Genomic DNA, 25,332 nt, shown 5'->3' on the forward strand with positions numbered 1-25,332 from the left:
ACGATCTATCGTCCCCCTGATCAAAATGCTCAGGGAGACCTTGAGATGAGATATGAAATTGAGGAAGCATCCAAACTAGGAAATGTGGTAGTAATGGGTGACTTCAACTACCCGGACATAGACTGGCCGCATATGTGTTCCAGTCATGACAAAGAAGCAAAGTTTCTAGATATTCTAAATGACTATTCCCTAGACCAGTTGGTCATGGAACCGACCAGAGGGACGGCAACCCTGGACTTAATCCTCAGTGGGGACCAGGACCTGGTGCGAGATGTAAGTGTTGTTGAACCGATTGGGAGCAGTGACCACAGTGCTATTAAATTAAACATACATGTAACTGGCCAATTGCCAAGAAAATCCAACACGGTCACATTTGACTTCAAAAGAGGAAACTTCACAAAAATGAGGGGATTGGTAAAAAGAAAGCTGAAAAACAAAGTCCAGAGGGTCACATCACTCGAAAATGCTTGGAAGTTGTTTAAAAACACTATATTAGAAGCTCAACTGGAGTGCATACCGCAGATCAGAAAAGGTACCGCCAGGGCCAAGAAGATGCCGGCATGGTTAACGAGCAGTCAAGGAAGCTCTTAGAGGCAAAGAGTCTTCCTTCAGAAAATGGAAGTTTTGTCCGAATGAAGAAAATAAAAAGGAACACAAACTCTGGCAAAAGAAATGCAAGAAGACAATAAGGGATGCTAAAAAAGAATTTGAGGAGCACATTGCTAAGAACATAAAAACCAACAACAACAAATTCTATAAATACATTCAAAGCAGGAGACCATCTAGGGAGGCGATTGGACTCTTGGATGATAAGGGAGTCAAAGGTGTACTAAAGAACGATAAGGAGATTGCAGAGAAGCTAAATGAATTCTTTGCATCTGTCTTCACAGTGGAAGATATAGGGCAGATCCCTGAACCTGAACTAACATTTGCAGGAAGGGATTCTGAGGAACTGAGACAAATAGTGGTAACGAGAGAGGAAGTTCTAGGCTTAATGGACAATATAAAAACTGACAAATCACCAGGCCCGGATGGCATCCACCCGAGAGTTCTCAAAGAACTCAAATGTGAAATTGCTGATCTGTTAACTAAAATATGTAACTTGTCCCTCGGGTCCTCCTCCGTGCCTGAGGATTGGAAAGTGGCAAATGTAACGCCAATCTTCAAAAAGGGATGCAGAGGGGATCCCGGAAATTACAGGCCAGTTAGCTTAACTTCTGTCCCTGGAAAACTGGTAGAAAGTATTATTAAAGCTAGATTAACTAAGCACATAGAAGAACAAGCCTTGCTGAAGCAGAGCCAGCATGGCTTCTGCAAGGGAAAGTCCTGTCTCAGTAACCTATTAGAATTCTTTGAGAGTGTCAACAAGCATATAGATAGAGGTGATCCAGTGGACATAGTGTACTTAGACTTTCAAAAAGCGTTTGACAAGGTACCTCACCAAAGACTTCTGAGGAAGCTTAGCAGTCATGGAATAAGAGGAGAGGTCCTCTTGTGGAGAAGGAATTGGTTAAGAAGCAGAAAGCAGAGACTAGGAATAAACGGACAGTTCTCCCAATGGAGGGCTGTAGAAAGTGGAGTCCCTCAAGGATCGGTATTGGGACCTGTACTTTTCAACTTGTTCATTAATGACCTAGAATTAGGAGTGAGCAGTGAAGTGGCCAAGTTTGCTGACGACACTAAATTGTTCAGGGTTGTTAAAACAAAAAGGGATTGTGAAGAGCTCCAAAAAGATCTCTCCAGACTGAGTGAATGGGTGGAAAAATGGCAAATGCAATTCAATATAAACAAGTGTAAAATTATGCATATTGGAGCAAAAAATCTGAATTTCACATATACGCTCATGGGATCTGAACTGGCGGTGACCGACCAGGAGAGAGACTTCGGGGTTGTAGTGGACAGCACGATGAAAATGTCGACCCAGTGTGCGGCAGCTGTGAAAAAGGCAAATTCCATGCTAGCGATAATTAGGAAAGGTATTGAAAATAAAACAGCCGATATCATAATGCCGTTGTATAAATCTATGGTGTGGCCGCATTTGGAATACTGTGTACAGTTCTGGTCGCCTCATCTCAAAAAGGATATTCTAGAGTTGGAAAAGGTTCAGAAGAGGGCAACCAGAATGATCAAGGGGATGGAGCGACTCCCTTACGAGGAAAGGTTGCAGCATTTGGGGCTTTTTAGTTTAGAGAAAAGGCGGGTCAGAGGAGACATGATAGAAGTGTATAAAATTATGCATGGCATTGAGAAAGTGGATAGAGAAAAGTTCTTCTCCCTCTCTCATAATACTAGAACTCGTGGACATTCAAAGAAGCTGAATGTTGGAAGATTCAGGACAGACAAAAGGAAGTACTTCTTTACTCAGCGCATAGTTAAACTATGGAATTTGCTCCCACAAGATGCAGTAATGGCCACCAGCTTGTACGGCTTTAAAAGAAGATTAGACAAATTCATGGAGGACAGGGCTATCAATGGCTACTAGCCGTGATGGCTGTGCTGTGCCACCCTAGTCAGAGGCAGCATGCTTCTGAAAACCAGTTGCCAGAAGCCTCAGGAGGGGAGAGTGTTCTTGCAGTCGGGTCCTGCTTGCGGGCTTCCCCCAGGCACCTGGTTGGCCACTGTGAGAACAGGATGCTGGACTAGATGGGCCACTGGCCTGATCCAGCAGGCTCTTCTTATGTTCTTATGTTCTTATCCTTTGGAGACTATTCTGCAGAATAGTCAGTGCCATTATTCCACAATTGTTTTTGGAATTTTTTTTAGTGTAAATTTTGAAGAGTGTTGCTGTACTTTCACAGAAACAGAAGTAAAAGAAAATAATTTACTATAGGAAACTTCACTAAAATTGCAAAGTAAATCAAACATATTTAAAGTGACTATCTAAACTATATCAACTGTCTTAATATTGTTGCTTCCTCCCTGATAAACAGGATCAGCACAGCATAAGTCTTGTTTTTGTTATTTGGGCTGATTGCAGGTGTTGCCACCATTCACCATATACTCAAAGGCACATGTTACCAAATTCTTCCAAGCTACACAGGAAGTGGATTGGACGGTGAAAGACCAACCCAAATTGTTTTTGCATTTTTACAAATTTATATGGCGGTACAATATCTCAGAGAGGAGGTCAGGTCTCCTGCTCCCCTGGTGCATTTTTAGCTGCCCCATTTCCCTGCTTTTTGATAGAAATATCTTTTGGCTATAGGTATGTCCTTGAACTGCAAGGGTTTTTTCCCCTATTAGTGAATCTCTCTCTTTTTAATCCGGGAGGTAAGAAATGGGATGTTGTGCAAGTTTACTGAGAATGGATTGTTCATTTGCATGCTTACTGAGGTCAATGGGATCTACTCCCTGCAATCATGCTTAGGATAGGCAAAACTGACCATGGGGGATGGGGAGGGGAGGAGGAAGGACAGAGGTAGGAGGAGAGGAAGTGCAGAGGAGGGGGGGAAGGGCAGGTTTAAACATTTGCATGCTTATTGTGTTCAGTGGGATTTACTCCCATGCAATCATGATTAGGATAGGTGAAACTGACCATGGGGGAGGAGTAGGAGTGAGGGAGGGCTGGAGTAGGCAGGGGAGGAGGAAGAAGGAAGAGGGGAGGGTAGAAAGAAGGGAGGAGGAAAGGAGAAGGGAAGGAGAAGGGAAGGAGAGAGGGGAAAGGAGGGGAAGGGGGAGGAAAAGGCAAGTCTGATAATTTGCATGTTTATTGAGTTCAACGGGATTTACTCCCATGCGATCATGCTTAGAATAGATAAAACTGACCATGGAGGAGGTGGAAGGGACAGGGGAAGGAAGGAGGAAGGAAGAGGAAGGAGGGAGAAGGAGGGGAGGGGTTTGGAGAGGTGAAGGGAGGGGTAGGGAAAGGGCAAAAGGGAGGGAAAGGAAGGAGGAGAGGGCAATTTTATCATTTGCATGCTTATTGAGTTCAGTAGGATTTACTCCTGTACAATCATGCTTAGGATAAAGTAGGTGAGACTGACTTTGGGGAGGGTTAGGAAGGGGATAGGAGGAGGAAGAGGAAGAGAAGGGGAGGAAGGGTAGAGGTAGGGAGGAAGGAGGAGGAGAGAGGGAGGGGAGGAGATTGGGTGGAGAGGCACTGGGGAGAAGGAAAGCCCCTTTCCTTTCCAAAAGGAAAACATGGTGAACAGTATCATTGTTTTTCAGTGTTTCTCCCACCTTTTTATTCTACAGCAGACACATGTAGTCTCCCATCCAAATTTAAACCAAAGCTGTCACTAGCCACATCCACACCAGACCTTTATTTCACTTTAGACAGCCATGGCTTGCCCCCAAAGAATCCTGGGAAGTATAGTTTGTGAAGGATGCTGAGAGTTGCTAGGAGAGGACCTATTCACCTCACAGAGTTACAATCCCCTGAAGAGGGGCTGAGTGTTAAACCCCTCTGGCCACTGGAGCTCTATCAAGGGAATGGGAGTACCCTAACAACTCTCAGCACTCTTGACAAACTATGCTTCCCAGGATTCTTTGGGGAAGCCATGACTGTCTAAAGTGAAACAAAGGTCTGGTGTGGTGTGGCCCCCTGATTACCCAAGCCAAACAGCTGTGAGTCTGGCTTTTAGAACACTGACAGTTGGTTCTTACTGAGCATGCCTATAGTAGACTTCAATGTTAAATTTCTTTAAAAGTCAGCCATGCATTTTTTAAAAAAACCTTTAAACTGAAGAAGATGATAAACTGCCCTTATGGGCAAGATCAGTAATAGGATTACAGGTACTCTGTGAACATGGCTAATTTTTAATTAATTGCAGCAAATTATGAGACCACAGACAGAAAAAAGTCCAATAGGGGTCTGGATTTTTTCTGTCTTGTTTTACACTTTGAACTCTCAATTCTCTCTGACTGTTTTGTGCATTGCCATGAAAACTTAGTTGTTAAGCAAGCGTTTCTGTATTCAGGACTATAAGGTTTGTAAGGTTTTGTTTTGAAATGTGCTTCTGGGAAGCAGTAGAATGGCATGGGGGATATTTTCAATTTAACATTATGGATTGTGAAAAATCCATGCTGGCTATAGTATACAGCCACTCTCATGGCTATATAATAAACCTGTGGGCATCAGTGAAAACACCAATTGGCATACAAGGCAAATGGTTTACACTTGCCCACTGGCATTAGTTCAGATTTGACAAATTTATAGTATACCTTGAAATTCTATGAAACTTATCAATTAATCTAATTAATTCTGATATAGATGTTTCAGATCTACTAATAAATAATAGCAGAACATCTGCATACAAAGCATACAAATGTAAAGTCTACTTGTCCATGCACAACACCATGATTTCCCGTTTTGTCTAATTGTACATGCCAATCATTCCAAACATAAATAAAATATTAAACGAGAAAGAGGGCAGCCCTGTCTTGTGCCTCTCTCTAAATCAAATGTATCTGAAAGGATTCCATTTGTCCTTACTTGAGATTTTGATGAGAGGTATACAATTCTGAACCATTTTATGAATTCTTGAAAAAATCCATATTTCTCCAAAGAAACAAAAATATATTGCCAATAAATCTTGCCAAATGCTTTTTCAGTATCAAGAAAGCTAATTGCAGCTGGAGCCGTTCTTTGACTACTCAAAGCAAGCAAATTAGTTACCAATCTTAAATGATCTGCACCTTGTCCTGGCAAATAAAACCTACTTGATCTGAATAGACTATTGTTGCTATTACTGCAACAATACTGGACTCTATTGGCAAAAAACACTGTTCTTATTTTCTCATCTACATTTATTAAAGAAATTGGTCTTTAGTTTACACAATTAGTATGGTCTTTACCAGGTTTAAGAATAATGGAAATATGAACATCATACATTGAAGCTGACAAGGTGCCTAGTTCAAAAGCTTCTTGATAAATCCTAAGAAGCTTAGGGACCAATACATCTAAATATTACACCATTTTATAGAAAAACCATCTGGTCCTTCGGCTTTTCCAGCCTTTATATTATGAACAACATTCTTAATTTCTTCTACTTGTAATGGCCTTGTAAGAATTTCTTTCTGTTGCAAATCTAACCAACTGCAAAAAAAGAGTTTTCAAATTCACAGCCTATAGGATCCTTATACTTCTTTAGAATAGTATTTTTGAAACTCTACATTTATTTCTTTTTGGATTGTATGTACCATACCGTGTTCACCATTAATCAGTAGAATGAAATTCTGACTTTTTATTTGCTTTAAGCGACTAGGACAAACTTTTACATGGTCTCTCTCCACTTTCCCAGTACCTCTGAAGCACACATGCCATCGCAAATTCAGCTTTAGCAGAATAGAGATTATTCAGTTCATATTTAACATGCTGCAATCTTTGATACAGATTGAAAGAAGGGGATACTGCAAATTGACTTAAAAGAGACTTCACTATTTTATTTTCTCCAAGTTTTCCCCCTGTAACTATCCAATCCATTTCTTATAAGCATCATATGTTATAATCCAACATACCCTATATGTTTTAAAATAATACATTCTAGTACATTGCACTGTTTCTTTGCAAACGAGGATAGGAAAGAACCAGAACAGGTGGAGACTACATAACTTTTCTTCCATCAGAGAAGTAATTGTGACAGCAAGGATCCCTTCTGAACCAAGGTAAGACACCTTTACCATTTAGTTAGGTGCTATTTGTAAAAATACAATGTTTAAGTGTCCACAGTATGTTTGCAAGGGAGGAGGTTGGGGAGAAAACCAGAAATTGGCTATGCTCCCATGACCTCATAGGCCACATCCTCATCGCAGCCCTACCAGTTCTAGACACCAGCTGCTACTGATCCTATCTCACATAGACCTTACATGCTTCTCATTCAGAAGCCCTGAAGTTCAGCATCCATTTGTCACATGTGTGACTATTGCCTGCTGGACAGAAGTTGTGCTCAGTGCAATGAACTCCTAGCCATCAGGGTATGTGCTTATTCCTTTGAGGCCAAGGTGGCTGACCTGGAGAAGCTGACAGTGGCAGAGAAATTGGTGGATGAGGCCTCTAGGGACCTGATAGCTGAGTCCGACTCCCCTTTTACTTCTCGACAGCTGCCATCTGCTAAGAAGACGTTCTGTTGTTTTGCTGGGGTCAGAGCTTTGAACTGCTTAGCGTCTTTTGCTAAAAAATGGGTAGCTCCTGAATCGACCACCCATAACGTGCTGTCCATCTCATTGTTCTCTTCCTTCGCTCTTACGACATGCACCGTGAAAGGTTCCGTTTTGCGGTGTGGTGTTTTTCCCATCAACCCAGCTGGGCATTGATTGCGTAGATGGGATCGGGACCCACATTTGAAACAGCGTCTTACTCCATGTGCTCTGGATCCGCCCTTGCTCCGCTCCAGGATTTCCTTGTGGCTCTGCCTGCTTTTCTCTTGTTGGCGTTCTGCTTCTTGTATCAGCTTGCCTGTAACGTAATTTACGGTGAGCTCCGCATCTGGAAATGATTCCAGCGCGCTTACTACGCCATCCCAGGAAGAACTCAATGTTGATAGCATGATGTATACTTGGTGTTTTGGTGTATGTTGCACATCCAGCTCCTGCATGCACATCCAGCTCAGCAAACAAATGTTGTAATTTTTGTAAATGCTCCTGCATGGACTCGCCCTCCTGGTAACATGTTTGATACAGTCTCCTTGCAAGTAGGACCTTGCTTCCTGCTGTATTCCTTACGTGCGCATTTCTCAAAGCAGCTCACACTTCCTTCGTGGTTGGTATTCTTCTCACAAGTATTAACTGTTCGTTCTCCAGAGATAAGATAATTAGAGCTCTTGCTTTTTCTTCAGCTCTTATCCACTCTGGTGGTGGGGGTGCAGGGGGGTCATCTTCTGATACTGTGTGCCATACGCCCTCCTTCACTAGAAGCATTTCAGTCTTTACATTCCAATATACATAGCTGGTGCTTCCTAGCTGTTCCAAGGGAATGGATGCTCCTCCAAACACTGCCATCCCGTTACCCTTCGTCTTCCTTTTTCTTGTTAGGGTGTAATTGCACCCTCGGTGTTTCTGCCGCCGTCTCACTGTGCCAAACGCTCCGAGATGGCTGGGCCCATAACCCTTGTTAGGCTCTATGTCCCGAACCAACAGGCCTATCAATGCTAGTTGCTCAGAGAACACAGAGGTGTGCGTTTGCCCGGACAGCTTGGCTAGTAAGAGCAGCAAAAATCACTTCCACACACAAAGGCTTTGCGCAAGTAAAACAAACTTTATCAGACCTCCAAAGAGTCATCACCAACATATACTTCTTTCTTTCTTCCCCCCACACAAACTGAACTCTGTGCTTGGGCTTTATAGCCAAGCCCGTTGATGCAGTACAGCTGTGTGACCTTCACACATTTACAGTGCTTAGTTTAACCCATTCCCAACTCGGGGAATGACTCAGCGTCTCGAGCCAACACAGCTTCCCTTGCTGTCATGGAATGTCACAGGGAAGGAGGGCATCACTCTGAAGAAGAGGAAATGATCCATTAGAAGAGACCCATTTTCTTGGGAGATGAGCAGTTATCCTCTTGTGCTAAAAATACTCCTCAGAGGTGGGGGGAGGGGGATCCTGGTAGTGGGTGGTTTGATCATTAAAGGCAGAGCTGGATTTTTTGAGGGCATACAAACTGCAGGGTGACTTGCCTGCCTGGCGTGAAAGTTTTAGATGCCTGGTGTACTGGTTGCCATTGTGCTTAGAACTGCAGCCTGACTTGCCCTTTTCCTAGATAATAAGCTAGCTCAGTTTAATAGACCACTCTCGGAATCTAGATGAGAGTCTATTTGGGCTTCTTCAGATTTATGTGATTTTGTTCAAGACAGGGAAAAGATGACAGGACTCAATTCAGTTTTATAAACATAAATGTGATTGGCAAAAAAAAAGGTAAATTTTTTCTTGTCTATTGCAGAACAGGCAAAAATCACACAAACGGTCAATTGCTTTGTAATAATTTTTAGAACCAGTTGTCTTATGCTGTAGCAGGAAGGCTATCCAGGTGATGAAGAAGTGTTTGTCAAAATATATGTCCTGTTTGTCATAGATGGACAGGGCTGGAAACTGGACATGGATTGAAGATAACTCCTGTCTCTTCTTCTGTATTTTGAGAAACTATGTGCAATCCCTTAAAAATCCCCAGCTTGTAAGTTTCCAATAGCCTCCTGCAATGACCTGTAAGTTTCAATCAGTCCTGCTTACTCTGCTTTTTGCATGAGCATCCTGGCTAAACAGAAAGAACAAATGGCACATTCATTGTTGCAGCACAAGACGTGTGCCATAAACTGGGATATATATAAGCCCTTTTGGAAAAAGTCAGTTTCCCAAATTAAAAAACACTGATGTTTATCTGGGTCATTTTCATGATTTTCTATTTATGTGCTTTATGCCCCGTCTCTTAATTCCCACAATATTTCCTTTGACCTGCATGGTATAGGTTTGGCTCAAGAGGTATATGTTTGCTGAGATTAGAAGGGGCTGAAATCTGCAATGTCAGGAAACCTTCAGCGCTTTGAGTTTTTCTCTTTTTTTGCCAGCCATTCGTCTATTTATAGAAATGTTCCCTGCTACTTCTTTGGAAGCAGAGATATCAAGAAAGTGATATTAGGAGCGGAAGCCAATTTACTCGACAAAAACATCCATTAACTTTATCACCACTGGATGCTGCAAAGTAATCAATTAGCATGCTTCACTTGGGAATGACTAATTGAATTGTTAAATATACAGTCACTGGAATCACTTGGGCAGGCTAAATATTAATACCTTTAAAAGGCAGGAAATGTGTTTTAGATAAATTGCTGATCCTTATGGCTTGCTTCCCAGATCCCCTTACATTGGTCCTATAAGCTCACTGTTCAAAATATCTTCTGTTTTCAGGGTTGTGTTTTTAAAACGAACTTGGTTCAATATGATTCAGTGTCACATCTTAGCATAGGCAAATTTATGTGTATGATGGTGAGAATAGTCTCAGGTGAATAGTCATCACAAATAACCGCCGTTGAGTGTTTCAGTCCTCAGTCTGCTGAAGCAAGTTAAGAGTTTAACAATTCAAATAAGTCAGTCCAGGTTTGATGTGAGCCACGAGCCATGCTGAGATATCCCAGGTAGCAAGAATTTTTTAATATATGTTTTCTATGAAATATATAATTGGTTGAAATCTGTAAAATGATTCAGAGAGCCATGAGCACCACTCATGTGCCAAATGCCCCACTCATTCCAATGTAGGAGGCTGTCTTGTGTGAGCAAATAAATCCACATACATATCTGATTCCCATATTGCAGAGATGGGGAACCTGTGGTCCTCCAGATATCATTGGACTCCAGCTCCCATCATCTCCAGGCAATATGGCCAATGGTCAAGGATGATAGGAGTTGTCCACACACCATAGGTTCAGCATCTCTGCTTTTTTGTAACTCAGTGAGTGATAGCCAATGTTATTCAAACTCAGACCCACTGAAATCAATGGACTTGTCCATTGATTTCAATGTGTCTACTCTGATTAAGAATCATGTTGGATATTGCCTAATAACTACTCCTGAACCCCTAACAAAACTATTATGTGGGCCAGCTCAGCCATAACTTCCTTTTCTTCCTTTGCCTCTGGGTAAAAGACTGCAACCATCCCCTGGTTAGTCCCTGTCCACCCATCAAACACTTTTCACTTCAAATAAACTGTAATGCATAATTCTCATGTATTATATATGCATATATACATGTAATATATGTTGTTTTAATGGATTCCTGATTGGGTTTTTTTTCATTTGTTTTGTTTTTTATTTTTTGTGCTGTAAAATATGCACAGAACCATGCCACTGTAATGGGTAAACTGGGGCTGTTACATCATCTGGACTTTCAAAAAAATGTTGGTCTTTGGTAGACAGGCATACTATGTAATACTAGTGGTTTACTTAATTACTGCAATTTTCTTTAAAAATCAACACCTTAACCACAAGCTCATGGAATAGGGCAGGATATTCACCTACATTCATTCTGATACTTCGCAGTGATTCCAAAATCATTTGGATTTTGAAGATTTGCCAGTACAGCAAAGTGTAAGAAGAATCAAAATGGATAAGAGTACTTATTTCCTAATTGCTACTGATATTGATGAAAAAAGTAAGATCTTTCTCCTTTCTCTGGGATCTGCTGCAGCTTAAAGCAGGATATGTACTGGGACATAATGGACTTGAGCCCCCCTCCCAATTTTCTCTGCCGAGACTCAATGAATGATTATGCTCCTACTGAAAGACTGACTCAGCAACAGGTTTGGAGCCCAAAAGGATTCCTGTGTTGCAGGTTAGATGAGAGGGGTGCTTCCAGACAGTCACTATTATCAGATGGGATTCAATCATGCAACACCAAATTCAGGTTGTTCAATTAAAGCTAATTTGGTGCTCTTGCTCAACAAACCCACTCCTCCACCTCCACCCCCACCCCAAATTGGACTTTTTCATGGGAATTGTTTGACACATTGTTATATAACCTCCTTGCAAACCAATCAGAATGAATGCTCAGAAAACAGCTGACATTGTCTAACCTCTCTGAAGACTTTGTGCACACACATCAGGATGAGTGTTCAATAAACAGGTCATCTAGAAGTGACCTACATGTGCTTTCCCCCCTCAGTTATGTTTTATTTTCCCTTGCCATTGCACACTGCAGTGACCTGCACTAAATAAACTGGATGAATGTAACACTTGGGCTAGGCTGGAGTCCTGTCCTGCCCAGAGGATATGCATCCGCCATGCTGTCTAGCTCATTTGGGTTATTCTCTAGACCAAGTGTGTGGAAACTTTGGCCCTCCAGATATTGCTGAATTACAGCTGTCATCATCCCTGGCCATTGGCCATGCTTCCTGGGCCTGATGGGAGTTGTAATGCAGCAACATCTGGAGGGCCAAAGGTTCCCCATGCCTGCTGTAGACATTTAACAGGGGACAAGGAGAGGAAGACATGCTGATTCTGGGGGCTTGGCCAGCCATTCCCCTGTTCCTCGTTATGTAGGCTGTGGGGCACTGTTTGGTGCTCATCACTGTGTTGGACATTGGTGGATATTGTTTGTTTTAAGGTTATTTTATTATTATCTTTGGATGCACAGTGTAGTATATTTATGTTGTACTGTGTTTTAATGGATAGCTGATTATGGGTGGTATTCAGTTTTAGTCCTACTCAAGTGTAGACCCACTGAAGTTAATAGACACAACTAACTTAGGTTTATTAATTTCATTTGGTATACTCTTAGTGGGACTTAGTTGAATACAACCCAAAATATTCAATTTTTTAAGTTTTTTACTTTTTGTACTGTAAATTCCTTCAGGATCCTGTTAGCTGTAGGAAGTGATGTAACAAATTTAATATATTAAACTAATAAACTAACTGAACCAGCAAAACCCGCTTTGCCTAGGATGGGGGGGTTGGAATGGGCAGAAATGTCCCTCTGGCCTCTGCCTTGCCAGTCTCTGCCAAATGTCTGCTGGTCAGAGCTCTCCCTTCCATTTGCTGAATGTGCCAGTGGAAAGCCCCAAAATGGAGCTTTCCAGGGACAGGGAGGGGCAGGGCAGAGCTGACCTGGGATCCATTGGATCCTGATCTGGCCCCACTGCCATTGCATAATGACATTGCCCCCTTGTGGGCCTGATAGCTGCTCCAGCTCTAGGATGGCACAGTGATGTGCATGCCCTCCACCATGTACCATGCACAGCAGGCTGCAGATGCAGCTGTGGCCCTACCAGTCCATAAATCCCAGCTGGGTTGTAAGGGGGGTTAGGCTGTTCCCTCAGCAAACTTGTCCTGGCTTAATCTGACTGAGGAATGAGCAGCAGTGCCAGCAAGGCAAAGGACATGTTGCCGATACTGTTTTGCAGAGTTAGTGCTTGAACATTGGCCCTCCACTTTCACCCAGGTGTATACCACCCATGTGCATGCTTAATTTCCCACCTAACTCAGATGTGTGTATGAAACCACATGTAGTCACTATCCTGGCAGGGACAATAATGTTACATGGAGAATTGGAGATGGCATTCAGAAAATGGTTGAGAATATAGAAGTTCTGCTGTATTGTCTTAGAATTACTTGGATAATGAATCTGACATTTCTAGAGGATAACAACACTGATCTCTGGACAGCCACTTTCTAATCTGTAAAACTGTGTTAATAATAATAACACAAGGTACATTCTATGATGTAGGTTAGCTGATGGTGAGAGATTCTGTTATGGATGTTTTCCCCCTTTCAGTCTGTATCAGTATTCGGGAACGATTCAGTCTCTGTACATATTTCTACATCAACTTGTCTAAGTCTGACTCTTGTCCCTGGATTTCATTTTTCTCAAGTGCGTCTCAAGAGGAAATGTTTTACCATTGGAATGCAGTGGAGGTTTGACCTAAACCCCATTAAAATCAGTAGCAGTCTTTGTGCCAGCTTTCAGATATATTGAGGATACCCTGAAATGTTTCACAGATTAGGAGTCCTGGAAGCATTTAAAAGCTAATTGCACCAAGCGCAAAAACAAACAACCTTTTCACAGTGGAACATGAGTTTCCAAAATGCGCTTCTCCACTTTCTCCCTCCACATAGTGATAGGGAAAGCCATGTGGAATTTGGCCTATCAGACATTTGGCTTCTCCATGGCCCACCACATGGATCACAAACCTGATATAGGTCAGACACAGGGGTGTGGTGATGGGGGAGGGGGAAATAAATTCGTTACAACAGTTTTAGATCTTCACCCAACTGTGCAAATGATCATTATAAATAATTCACCTTATTTAACTTTTCCTCTTTCAACAAGCCTTTTAAGTTGAGACCCAGTCTGCATCTGTGTCAGAATTGTTTAATATGTTTTTAATAATGTTTTTAACCCTTTTTTAAAGTTGTTTTTTAAAATGTTTTTAATGCTGTTTTGTTAATGTATTTTAAGATCTGTTTTTATGATGTTTTAAAGTGTTTTAGTGCTTTGTTTGCCGCCCTGGGCTCCTGCTGGGAGGAAGGGTGGGATACAAATTAATTAAATAAATAAAAATAAATAAATAAATGTACTACCAAAATAGGAAGTGTGAGATGTGCTGGTGGAGCCATCAGATTGAAGCAGTGTTAGCTGGCTGGCCCAGGGGCTTTCTGTAGCACAGAAAGTATGTGCTTATACAGTTAATTCTTGCACCTGTAGTTCAGAGAGACATATAATTCCTATGTGACATGCTGTCAAGCATTTCCTTATGAAAAGTGATGTTTATAAGCACTAATTTAATTTTTAAAGTGAAACTTCTCTTAATTGCTTTCCTGGCATGGCAAAGGAGACCAGGGTAGTTAATTCTGGAAAGCAGCTGGAACGGAACTCACAGTTCACAAGCTTACTAAAACATTGTACCTATGCAAGGAAGTCTTTCCACACATGTACACTTTGTATGCTACAGGACTCACCTTTGGTGCATCTACAGCTGTGTGTGAAATTTCATTCTCAACTTTGACACATGTGCTGACATCATACAAGCATTTAATGCTTCATCAGAGAAAAGCAAACTTAGTAATCTTGGCTTTTGAAAGTAACATATTTGAAGGAATTTCAAGTGAACAGTTCCTCTGCAAGTTTGCAGAGAAATCCCGGCACAGTAGACTTTGTTAACAGTTCAGGTCATTACAGTAGGATGAATTGCACAATATACATTTACTTCTTAGTCACTGTTTTTAGTTTACACAACTATTTTGCATGAGAAAAATACTGTATTTTAAATTGATTTGCTTTTTTGTAAACTTCACAAGTCATAGTTCCTAATTAAGATGTATACATTGGGGTTTATTTTTGTCATAACCTATTAAAACTTCCCCCCAGAAACCTCTTTTATAGTGACTGATACTTCAGCCCTTATGCTCCACTCCATTTTTGTCTCTGCCCGCCCAATGAAAATTGTCTTGCTACACTCCTGGTTGGACAATGCCCAGTGAAATAAGTAGCATTTTCTTTTAAAACCTAGACATTCTTTCCTCAATCCATGACCCACCTAGAGACCAATGCACATGCAGGAGCCAACATTTGCACACCTCTCACAAGCTGGAAGATGAAAGGTGCATTCAAATAGGTGCTGCACAGTTTTTCTTCCTGACCCAACTTCAGGACCTGCACATGCCAAACTCTCTTGAAAAGCAGCAATCATCCCTGAGTTTTAATAATACTAATACTAATACTAATAGAAAGTCTGTTCTACTCTTCCTCCCAAGTGCAGAGTACAGAGGCTAGAATTAGTTCCTTCTTGGTTCCCCTCCCCCTCCAAATAACTGGTGTGATTGTTGGTTTTCTAAGAGAAATCCTAATGGCTATGCATGGGTACAGTTGGACTGGAGCCTCTGGAGGGTTTTTTTGGGTTCTAAAGCAGGAATAGGGCCCTCCAGATGATGATGGATTCCAGCTCTCATCATTTCTGACCATTGGCCTTCCTGGCAAGGGCTGATGAGACTTGGAGTCCAATAACATCTGGAGGGCCATAGCTTCCTCACCCGTCCTAAAGGCTTGTTTTTATTAAGGTGATCTGAAGTGGATAGATCGGCTTGGATGTCATGGTGCAAATTTACCCTCACAAGACAGAAGGGTGCTTTGTGGGGAAGCCAAGATGGAATGGAGGGGGCTCCATCTTGTCCTTTGCTGTAAAACTAGTGTACGTTTGTTGTGCGTACAAATACCCCCCTCCCCCAGATCACAGGATACGGTGTGGATCGTGCCTCCAGTTTGTGAAAATAAGCAACAGAAGCATGGAATGCCCAACTGTTAGGCAGGGTGAGGCAGCAGATGCTGGGGGGGGCATGGAGGGATATGGTGGTGAGGTGTTGGAGGACAGAACTGTGTGCACTACACAATCTGCCCTCCACCCTCAAAGCTAGTCTGATGTCCTGAGGTGCAACGGAGGATGCCAGTGCTGAAGTAAGATTCAGCTGCTGGTTTAGCTTCTGTACATGGAATGGAGAGGGCTCCATCTTGTCCTTTGCCTCAGGCAGCAAAATGTCTTGGGTTGACCCAGCAAAGACCTGAGTCAACCTGGAATCATCTCTAATCAAAGGGATTCTCTTAACTACACACAGGTAGGGATCAAAGGCTCTGCCAATTTCGGTTCTCTGTTTCTCATTTTCCCAATCTTAAATTCAGGTGTACACATTTCTGCAGCAGTTCGCGATTTTTTTTATGTTAAAAAAACCCTCATGAAAATTCTTCAGCATTTTAGTGCACATTTCTGCTAATAAACACATTTTTTGTAGGCAGTTTTGACTAATGTACACATTTTTGCAGCCATTTCTTGTCATGTAAAGCTCTTTTTTTGGTATGGTATTTTCACTCATACACTCATTTTTTGCACACCTTTCCCTAATGTACACATTTTTGAAAACACTGTTTGGTTGGCGACTTGCACTGCAAAATTAAAATAAGTGCAAATTTTGAAGGATGGCTCTGTTTTGGTCCTCACGTTATTTTGGAAAGTGTAGATTTGATAGATTTGGCTTGAAATGCAAACTGCATCGGATTTCTTGCCCATCCCTACACCCAAGTTAATTTGTGAGAATCAGAATGGCGGAGCAGTGCTTTATTTGAGGCTAGGATTTGATTTGATTGTTTACATTTTTCTGTCTGTCTGTCTAAGGAATGGCACAAGCACGAACAATGCAGCTTAAGTAATTCAGTTAGGAATGACCTAATTAGAACAGTCAAAGATGGGGGATTAATAGAAACTTATTTATTTATTTATTATTTTATTTGTTTCATTTATAGACCGCCCATAGCGAGTGGTCTCTGGGAGGTGTACAAAAAAGTTAAAATACAAAATATCAACAATAAAATCAGACAACAAACAATAAACACAAGCAGCAACTAAAGAAAAAATAAAAAATAAAAATATAAAATTATAACATAAACGCTTAAAATGCCTGGGAACATAGCCAGGTCTTAACCTGGCGCCGAAAAGATAGAAGCGTAGGCGCCAGGCGTACTTCTTCGGGGAGGCTGTTCCACAGTTCGGGGGCCACTACAGAAAAGGCCCTAGATCGAGTAACTGTCCTCCGGGCTTCTCGATGGGTTGGTACCCGGAGGAGGGCCTTAGATGCTGAGTGAAGTGACCAGGTAGGTTCATAGCGGGAGAGGCGTTCCACAAGATATTGCGGTCCCACGCCGGGTAAGGCTTTATAGGTCAAAACCAGCACCTTGAATCTGGCTCGGAAACAAATAGGTAGCCAGTGCAAACGAGCCAGAACAGGTGTTATATGTGCTGACTGGCTGGTCCTCGTCAGCAGTCTGGCTGCTGCGTTTTGCACTAGCTGAAGCTTCCGAACTGTCTTCAAGGGCAGCCCTACGTAGAGCACATTACAGTAATCCAGCCTAGAAGTTACCAGAGCATGAACAACTGAGGCGAGGTCATCCCTGTCCAGATAGGGGCGTAGCTGGGCTACCAACCGAAGGTGGTAGAACGCATTCCTTGCCACCGAGGCCACTTGCGCCTCAAGAGACAAGGAAGGATCGAAAAGAACTCCCAGACTACGAACCTGTTCCTTCAAGGGGAGTGTAACCCCATCTAGAACAGGGTGAACATCCACCATGTGGGCAGGGAAGGCACTCACCAACAGTGTCTCAGTCTTGTCTGGATTGAGTCTCAGTTTATTAGCTCTCATCCAGTCCATTATCGCGGTCAGGCAATGATTCAGCACATCCACAGACTCACCTGTAGAAGATGAAAAGGAGAAATAGAGCTGCGTGTCATCAGCGTACTGGTGGCAACGCACTCCAAAACTCCTGATGACGGCACCCAGAGGCTGCATGTAGATGTTAAAAAGCATGGGGGACAAAATCGACCCCTGAGGGACTCCACAAAGGAGAGTTCAAGGTGTCGAGCAATGTTCCCCAAGTACTACCTTCTGGCGATGATCTGCCAAGTAGGAGCGGAACCACTGCCAAGCAGTGCCTCCAACTCCCAACTCCACGAGTCTCCCCAGAAGGATACCATGGTCGATGGTATCAAATGCCACTGAGAGATCAAGGAGAATCTATAGAGTCACACTCCCTCTGTCCCTCTCCCGACAGAGGTCATCGTACAGGGCGACCAAGGCTGTTTCAGTGCCAAAACCAGGCCTAAAACCGGATTGAAACGGATTCAGATAATCGGTCTCATCCAAGAGCACCTGGAGCTGATTGGCAACCACCCGCTCCAGAACCTTGCCCAAAAAGGGGATATTTGCCACTGGTGTATAATTGTTCAAGTTATCTGGGTCTAAGGAAGGTTTCTTCAAAAGAGGTCTCACTACTGCCTTCTTGAGGCTACTAGGGACTACTCCCTCACTCAAGGAGGCATTTATCACTTCCTTGGCCCAGCCGGTGGTACTAGTCCTGCTAGCCTTGACCAGCCAAGATGGACAAGGATCTAGAGCAGACGTGGTCGCCCGCACCATTCCAAGCACCTTGTCCACTTCCTCAAGCTGCACCAACTGAAACTCATCCAATAATGAAAGACAAGACCGTGTCATAACATCAGAGTCTAGGTCCCTACGGATGCATGCAATTTTATTTTGGAAGTGCCCTGCAATGTCGTTACAGCGAGCTTCAGATGTTTCAATGGTATCTTGAGGACCAGAATGTAAGAGTCCTCGTACAACCCTAAAAAGCTCTGCTGGGCGGCAGAGAGATGTCTTGATAGAGGCAGTGAAGTAGGACTTCTTCGCCGCCCTTACCGCTTTTATGTACGACTTAGTAGAGGCACTTACCAAAGCATAATTGCATCCGTCTGGAGTTTGTCTCCATCTGCACTCCAGCCTCCTTCTCTCTTGCTTCATCACTCTCAGCTCCGGGGTATACCACGGAGCTGTATGAGCTCTGCATTGAAGAGGGCGCGCGGGAGCGATCGTGTCGTATTCTCATTCTAGGCCTGATAACTCTGGAGGAGGCTACTCTACCAGGATTTAATGAAAATATTCTTGCACAGCTTGCTAGTTTTTATATCCATGGGGTTCATGCAATTTCAGTCATGCTTCTAAGAGAAAAAGAAAAATGTAGAATATTTTGCAGCTTAAAAAAATGTTAATCCTGCTAATTTAACAAAGAGTGAATTTGTATTTTGGTTGACATCTCTGTAAACAGAAACCTTCCTCTTTTTTCCTGTGAGCTTCTGTCACAAAGATGATCATGTCTCACTATTCTCTACAAATTTATTTATGCATGTTTGCATTTATATCCCACCTTTCCTCTAAGGAGCTCAAGGTGGTGCACATGTTTATCCCCCCTCTCCGTTTTATCCTCACAACAACCCTATGAGGTGGGTTAGGTTGAGAGGCAGTGACTGGTCCAAAGTCACTCAATGAACTTCATGGCCAAGTGGAGATTTGAACCCTAGTCTCCCAGGACATAGTCTAGCACTCTAACCTCTTTGCCTCACTGGCTCTCAGATAGACTTCAATAACCCAAAAATCTAAAGCAAGGGTGGGGAACCTCAGCTCTGGAAGTCATATGCAGTCCTCCAGGCCTCTGTCCAGGCCTCAGAATTCTCCCCAGGCTACATTCCTCACTGGGCCTGCGTTGGACCCTCCTAGAGTATTTTTGCCTGGCTGGAATGTGTCCTTGAGCTGTGATTATGCCTCTTGCTTGCCTGAATGGACGTATGGAAGTGTGTGCATGCATGTAGAAGCCTCTGACTTTGTCACGGTTGGACTGTAGCTGACTGTACAAAGGTAAGAATCACATGCATCCACAGCTTCACCCACCATTGGCATGTGGCCCACCCACTGGTATGTCATCCCCAGAAGGTTCCCTCTGAGGGAAGTGACCCTTACGTTGAAAAGATTCCCTGTCCCTGGTCTAAAAGGAATTCCTTTGGCAGTGAGGGAGTAGGTCATTTCTGCTGCATTTGCTAAATAGGTGAAGTTTGTGTTTGCTGGCCTGATTGGGCTCCGTAGCTCTCTTCCAGTTCTAGCTGCTGGGTGGGGCTTTTCCCTCTCTCTCCTTATGTTGCAATAAAGTAAGAGTGTGTTTGAAGGCCTGGCTATTATGCTGTTAGTAGACAAGCTTTGGTTTTAGTTCCCCTTGCCTACGCAACTAAGTTGCTCGCTCAGAGGAAGTCACTTGTTTCAGCAAAAATGTCTATCCGCATTGTGGGTTGCACACAGCAAGAATAGTTTTTCTCTTCCAGTTCCTAGAGATGTCTGGATTAGACTGAGCAGTTTTTGTGCTCACCAAACACATCACTGTTAGCTCACAAGATGATTCATGGCTATGCACGGGAGAATGCTTTCTTTTAAGATCTATATACCACATTACAAAACAATATACCATATGCATAAGAAATTACCAATAAAATCAAATTTAAGAACAAGTACACTAGGGCTGCATTCAGACAGTTTTATTCCCTTTTTCTGACATTTCCTTACCTGATAATTTCCGCATTTTTTTGATCTTTCACATGACATAAAAGCCACTTCTAGAAAACCAGTGGAATATAGGGGAAGTTTAGCACACATTTCCGTGTTGATTGCTTCCAGAAAACGTCCATTTGCAACCCCATTAACCCAGAAAATTGTGGGTATAAAGTGACCAAATTTGGGCAGTATACTGGTGTACAGTACTTTCCCACCATTTTCATGGGGGAATCATGGGAGAACAGAAGTGCGCATGTGTGGAAAGGGTGGGGGAGTAGTCCAGTGATGTTCATTCATACCACACTCACTACTGTCAGTGACATTTAGTGTGACATGGCAGTATTGGTCACAAAGCCACCATTCTATAATGTAACAGGTACTGCAGTGTGAAAGGAGGGTTAGAAATCAGAACAGAAGTGCTATAATCAGTATAATCAATTTACTATAATCAGTAAAACTTATACAATAAACCCCATGTCTGGATGCAGCCATCATAAAGTTTATCAAAATACAGATAAAATCAACAGTGATTATGCATCAGATCTGATACTGTAATGTCACAGACAAAAATCATTGCTCATTGTCTAAAGGTCCCCAGTTCAGGTATATATGAGGAACATAGGAGACTGCCTTATACCGTTGGTCCATCTAGCCTTATTCTATCTGCACCACCCTTTGCCAAGCTGGTGCCCTCCAGATGTTTTGGACTACAACTCCTAACATTCCTGACAATTGGCAACACTGGCTGGGACCGATGTAGCCCAAAGCATCTAGAGGGCACCAGGCAGGGCCAGATTATCCATTAGGTTTAGTAGGCTGAAGCCTAGGGACCCGGAGCTCTTGGGGGCCCGCGATCCACGGAAGCAGAACAGGAGCCGTGGATCGCGGGACAAGAGCTTCCAAACCGCCCGCCATCCCCCCGCTTCACTTACCTTTTTCTCCGCTGTTTTTTGTGGTTTGTCATCAATCAAGATGGCAGCCGAAGTTTCCCTAAGTGGCTGAAGCCTCTGCTGCTATCTTGGTTGACGGCACGCATGCGTGCTACACGCGTACATTGCTGCCATCAACCAAGATGGCAGCAGAGGCTTCAGCCCCTTAGGGAAACCTCGGCCGCCATCTTGATTGATGGCAAACCTGAAAAGGCAGAAAAGTAGGTGAAGCGGGGGGGATGGGATGAGACGGCGGGCAGCTCAGAATCAGCCTAGGGGCCCTCCTCAGCTTAATCCAGCCCTGGCACCAGGTCGAAAAAAGCTAGTCTACATTGTCTGACCCAGGCTTCCAGGGATTAAGGCAGAAGCCTTTCTCAGAGCTACCTGGAGATGTTGGAAATTGCAACTGGGACCTTCATCACGAAAAGCATGTGGGATGCCATGCCACTGACCTATGGTGCTTCCCTTCCCTCCTGCTTGATTTCAGGGTAGAGACACATTTACTGTTCTACCGGTTCCAGTGAGTCTCCAACTCTCTTTTCTGAAAACGGGCACACAACACTAGTCAAACCCCACCCCTTTTCACTCTAAAACCTGGTCAGATCAGCTTGAGTGCATTTTTCCCCCAAAATTCAGCTTCAAACAGATTTCACAACTGACTGGCAGATCAACCCATTGCCCTCCAGGTGTGGCCAATGAAAACATATTGCAGTAGGCAACTAGCATGCCCACAGCCTCGTACTGGATGGAAAAATAACCCTCTACTGCTGTTCTAGGAAGCACATAGAACAGCTCTGAATATTATTATTTTCAGGATAAGAAAGTGATACAAGATGCTGGGTGATCTGCTTGGTAAGCTACTGTGAATAGTGACTCACTGCACAGTAGCAGCAACTATGAGGAACTTAAGGTGGTCTTTGTGTAGCAGCCATAATGTGTAAATTAGCCCTTACATCACTCAAACCTAAGGAATTATAGAGGGATATAAAATCTTACAAGGCTGAACTGGTGATGATGTATGAAATTTATTCTAATGATCAGTGTAAAAATGGTGTAACACCTCCCCTCCCCTAAATTTGAGTTTAAAACTGTTAAGATGAGAAATTATCTTAATGAGAATTTACCACAAGCATAGACAGGACTAATGTGGTGGACATCAATGAGAAAAGTAGCAGGAGTAAAATAGTCAGAAGGGGATGAGAGGAAGGCCAAGCATTATGAGTCCTGTGAGCTTTATAGGAAAAAGGAATTGTCTCAATCTCATCCAGTCCAAATCCTATCTGTTCAGCTGTTCATTCTGAGTCTTCAATTAATTAATCGATTAATTAAAATTAAGTATTTAATCTGTACATGCATATCATGGCTCCCATTTGAAAGCATTTGTCCATGGGCACTCATCAGAAGATTCCATCCTTTTCCAATTACCATTGGCTCCCACACATAATACTTTGCAAACAGGATATGACAGTGTTGGCTCTGTGCCCTTGTATTGGAGCAACCTTGCCATATGCCAGTATCATGCTAAATTCAGTAAAGACGCAACAATATAATTATTGGGGACATCTGTCACCAGCCTAGACTACATCTGGCATTAGTATTTACAAAGATCTCTGTCAAAAAACAAGGGAAGCAAAGTCATATTTTGTTGATTGGGTTTTATGGGCCTTGTGCCAAAGAGGCACTTTCAGCCAGCTCCACCTACTTTGATGTGATTGAGGCTGTGCTGAATCATATGAGCTGGTGATCTAGTGAAATATTTTTGGGAAAACAAGGAATTGATTCGAGTATGCACTAGGACAAATGTGCTTCCAGATGATCCCTTCTAAGAGTTATGATTCCTAGTGCTGAACTGCAACAACTGTTCTTGATTTGGTTCAGGTAGTAGTGGATGGGATGGAGTGGGGTACTGGCGCTTACCTGACCTCCCATTAGGTGGGTCGCTGCTGTTTACAAGGTGGGAGAGTGAGAGGGGCAAGCTGGCAGGACGGTCAGCACTGTGCAAATGCTCTGATAGGAGCATCATATTGGCTCTGCCAGTGTGTTTGCCAGCACTGACCATCCCACTGCCTTGCCCCTCCCACTCTCCCTCCTGGTAAACAGCAGCAACCCACCTGCTGGGAGGTAAGTAAGTGCCAATGTCCCACCATCTGTTACTGAATTCAAACTTGTGCACATCTGGTAAATGGATTTATGTATTGTCACCATGTCAACTGGTTGGGACTCCCAACCATTTTTCATGAATGTCGTTAAAATTAGAGCCGCTTTTGGTTATCATGTCAAAGAAAATCTCAGTTTTCTCAGATGTGTTTAAGGACATGTGGCATTAGACCTGTTTGACCTTTATAATTTCTCCCCAAAAAGAAAGTAAATACATCAGGCTTAACACTGAACTGCCTACCTTATTAAAAGTCCAGCTGAGGCCCTTGATGTTGTGTCAGTCCAGATTTTGGACTTTAAAATACAATACAGTGGCAATATAAAGGTGTATTCAAAGGAGCCACTATGTGGTACAATTAATTGAACCCTCATACATTCAGATGAATGCTCGGGAGGCACCTTTCCAAGAGTTTTATGAGTGCCCTAAATGAAAGGCTACTAAAAGCTGTGGTGAAAAAATGAAAATAGAAGGAGAAATCAAGATGTAGCCAATGGAAGTTCTGAAAAATCAACACTCAAACTAAAAAATAAATAAATTCAGAATTAGTGCCTGGCAGAAGCTCATAAGAAAGGGAGGCACAACAATGAGTTCTGAGATAACAGCAAAACAAGCTCTGTGATTAATATTTCAAAGTGGTACAGTGTGTACATTTAGAGGGAACCGAAAGTTGTACAGCACTATGAGGGTACTTAGAAGAGTGACTGGGGGCAAAACTTAACTTGCAGCAAATTGGGACTCGGGTCTGATTTTTAAAACAAGCACTTGCATAATTTTAAAGATCCTTAATTTTTATGGCAACACATCAACTAGTTTAGATTCCCTCATTATTGCAACATTTCTCACTAAAAGCCTATTGTGTTTTTAGTCTCCCTCTCCCCTCCCCCCAACAAATCTGCTTTGAATCTAGGACTTTTTCTCCTTTTGTTGCTACAGTGAGATACTGTACAGCAGGAATGGGGAATCTGTGGCCCTCCTGATACTGTAGAACTACAGATCCCATCATCTCTGAACATTGGCCACACTGGCTAGGATTTATGGGAGTTATAATCCAGCAATATCTGGAGGGCCACAGGTTCCTTAACCTTGCAGCAGAGGTTTAAAAATAAGTAAGGCTCTCCCAATGTTTTTTAATGTTGACTCCTATATATTCCAGTTTCATCTGCAAATTCCCACAAACAACAGGAAAAACCAATTCCAACAGTTTTGGAAGTTTATAATACCTGTGGGCAAAAGGGCAGTCATGTATGGTCAAAAGGCAGCCATCACAAGCAGTTTCAGCACCAATGACAGCATGATTTGCCACCTGAAAATTCACCTCTTCCATCAGGCTCTGGGGGGGGGGGCAGTATGACTGCCTGGGCAGATTTTGATTATTATAGTTATCTGCTTCTTTTCTTTTTCTGTTTAAAATCATATTGGTTGGTCTCAATTTATATTACTGCACCTCACCCTGGTATCACACTGCGATGAAGGGCAGATTAGAAATATTTTAAATTAAAAAAAAATTGCAATGCCATTTTGGAAGTATAAAATACCTGTGACCAGGAGGACTTTCAAAATGATGCATTTGTATAACTTTGATTTGTCATAAAGACTTAGATGATGCAATCCAGTGGGAAATTCTGGTGTGCATCCCCCCACTGAAATGAAAAATGTTCAATTCATTTATTTCGGTCCAAGACCAGCACATTTAAAATAGCAGAATTATATACATTTACAGAGCAGGTACAGTGTAATTACAACAAATATTAAAATGTTTGGGCCAGACATTTTCTGTGTGCCATGGCCACAACACAGAATCTTGCTACCCTCCCCGTAATAAATGGATCGCAGTCGTCAAGTAAAATCTGTACCTAATTATCTTCGGAAGATCTAAATCTTCTAGAAAGACAGGGGGAGATAAACAGAGT

Source organism: Rhineura floridana, chromosome 4, assembly GCF_030035675.1.
Source record: "Rhineura floridana isolate rRhiFlo1 chromosome 4, rRhiFlo1.hap2, whole genome shotgun sequence".
In the NCBI taxonomy this organism is placed as follows: Eukaryota; Metazoa; Chordata; class Lepidosauria; order Squamata; family Rhineuridae; genus Rhineura; species Rhineura floridana.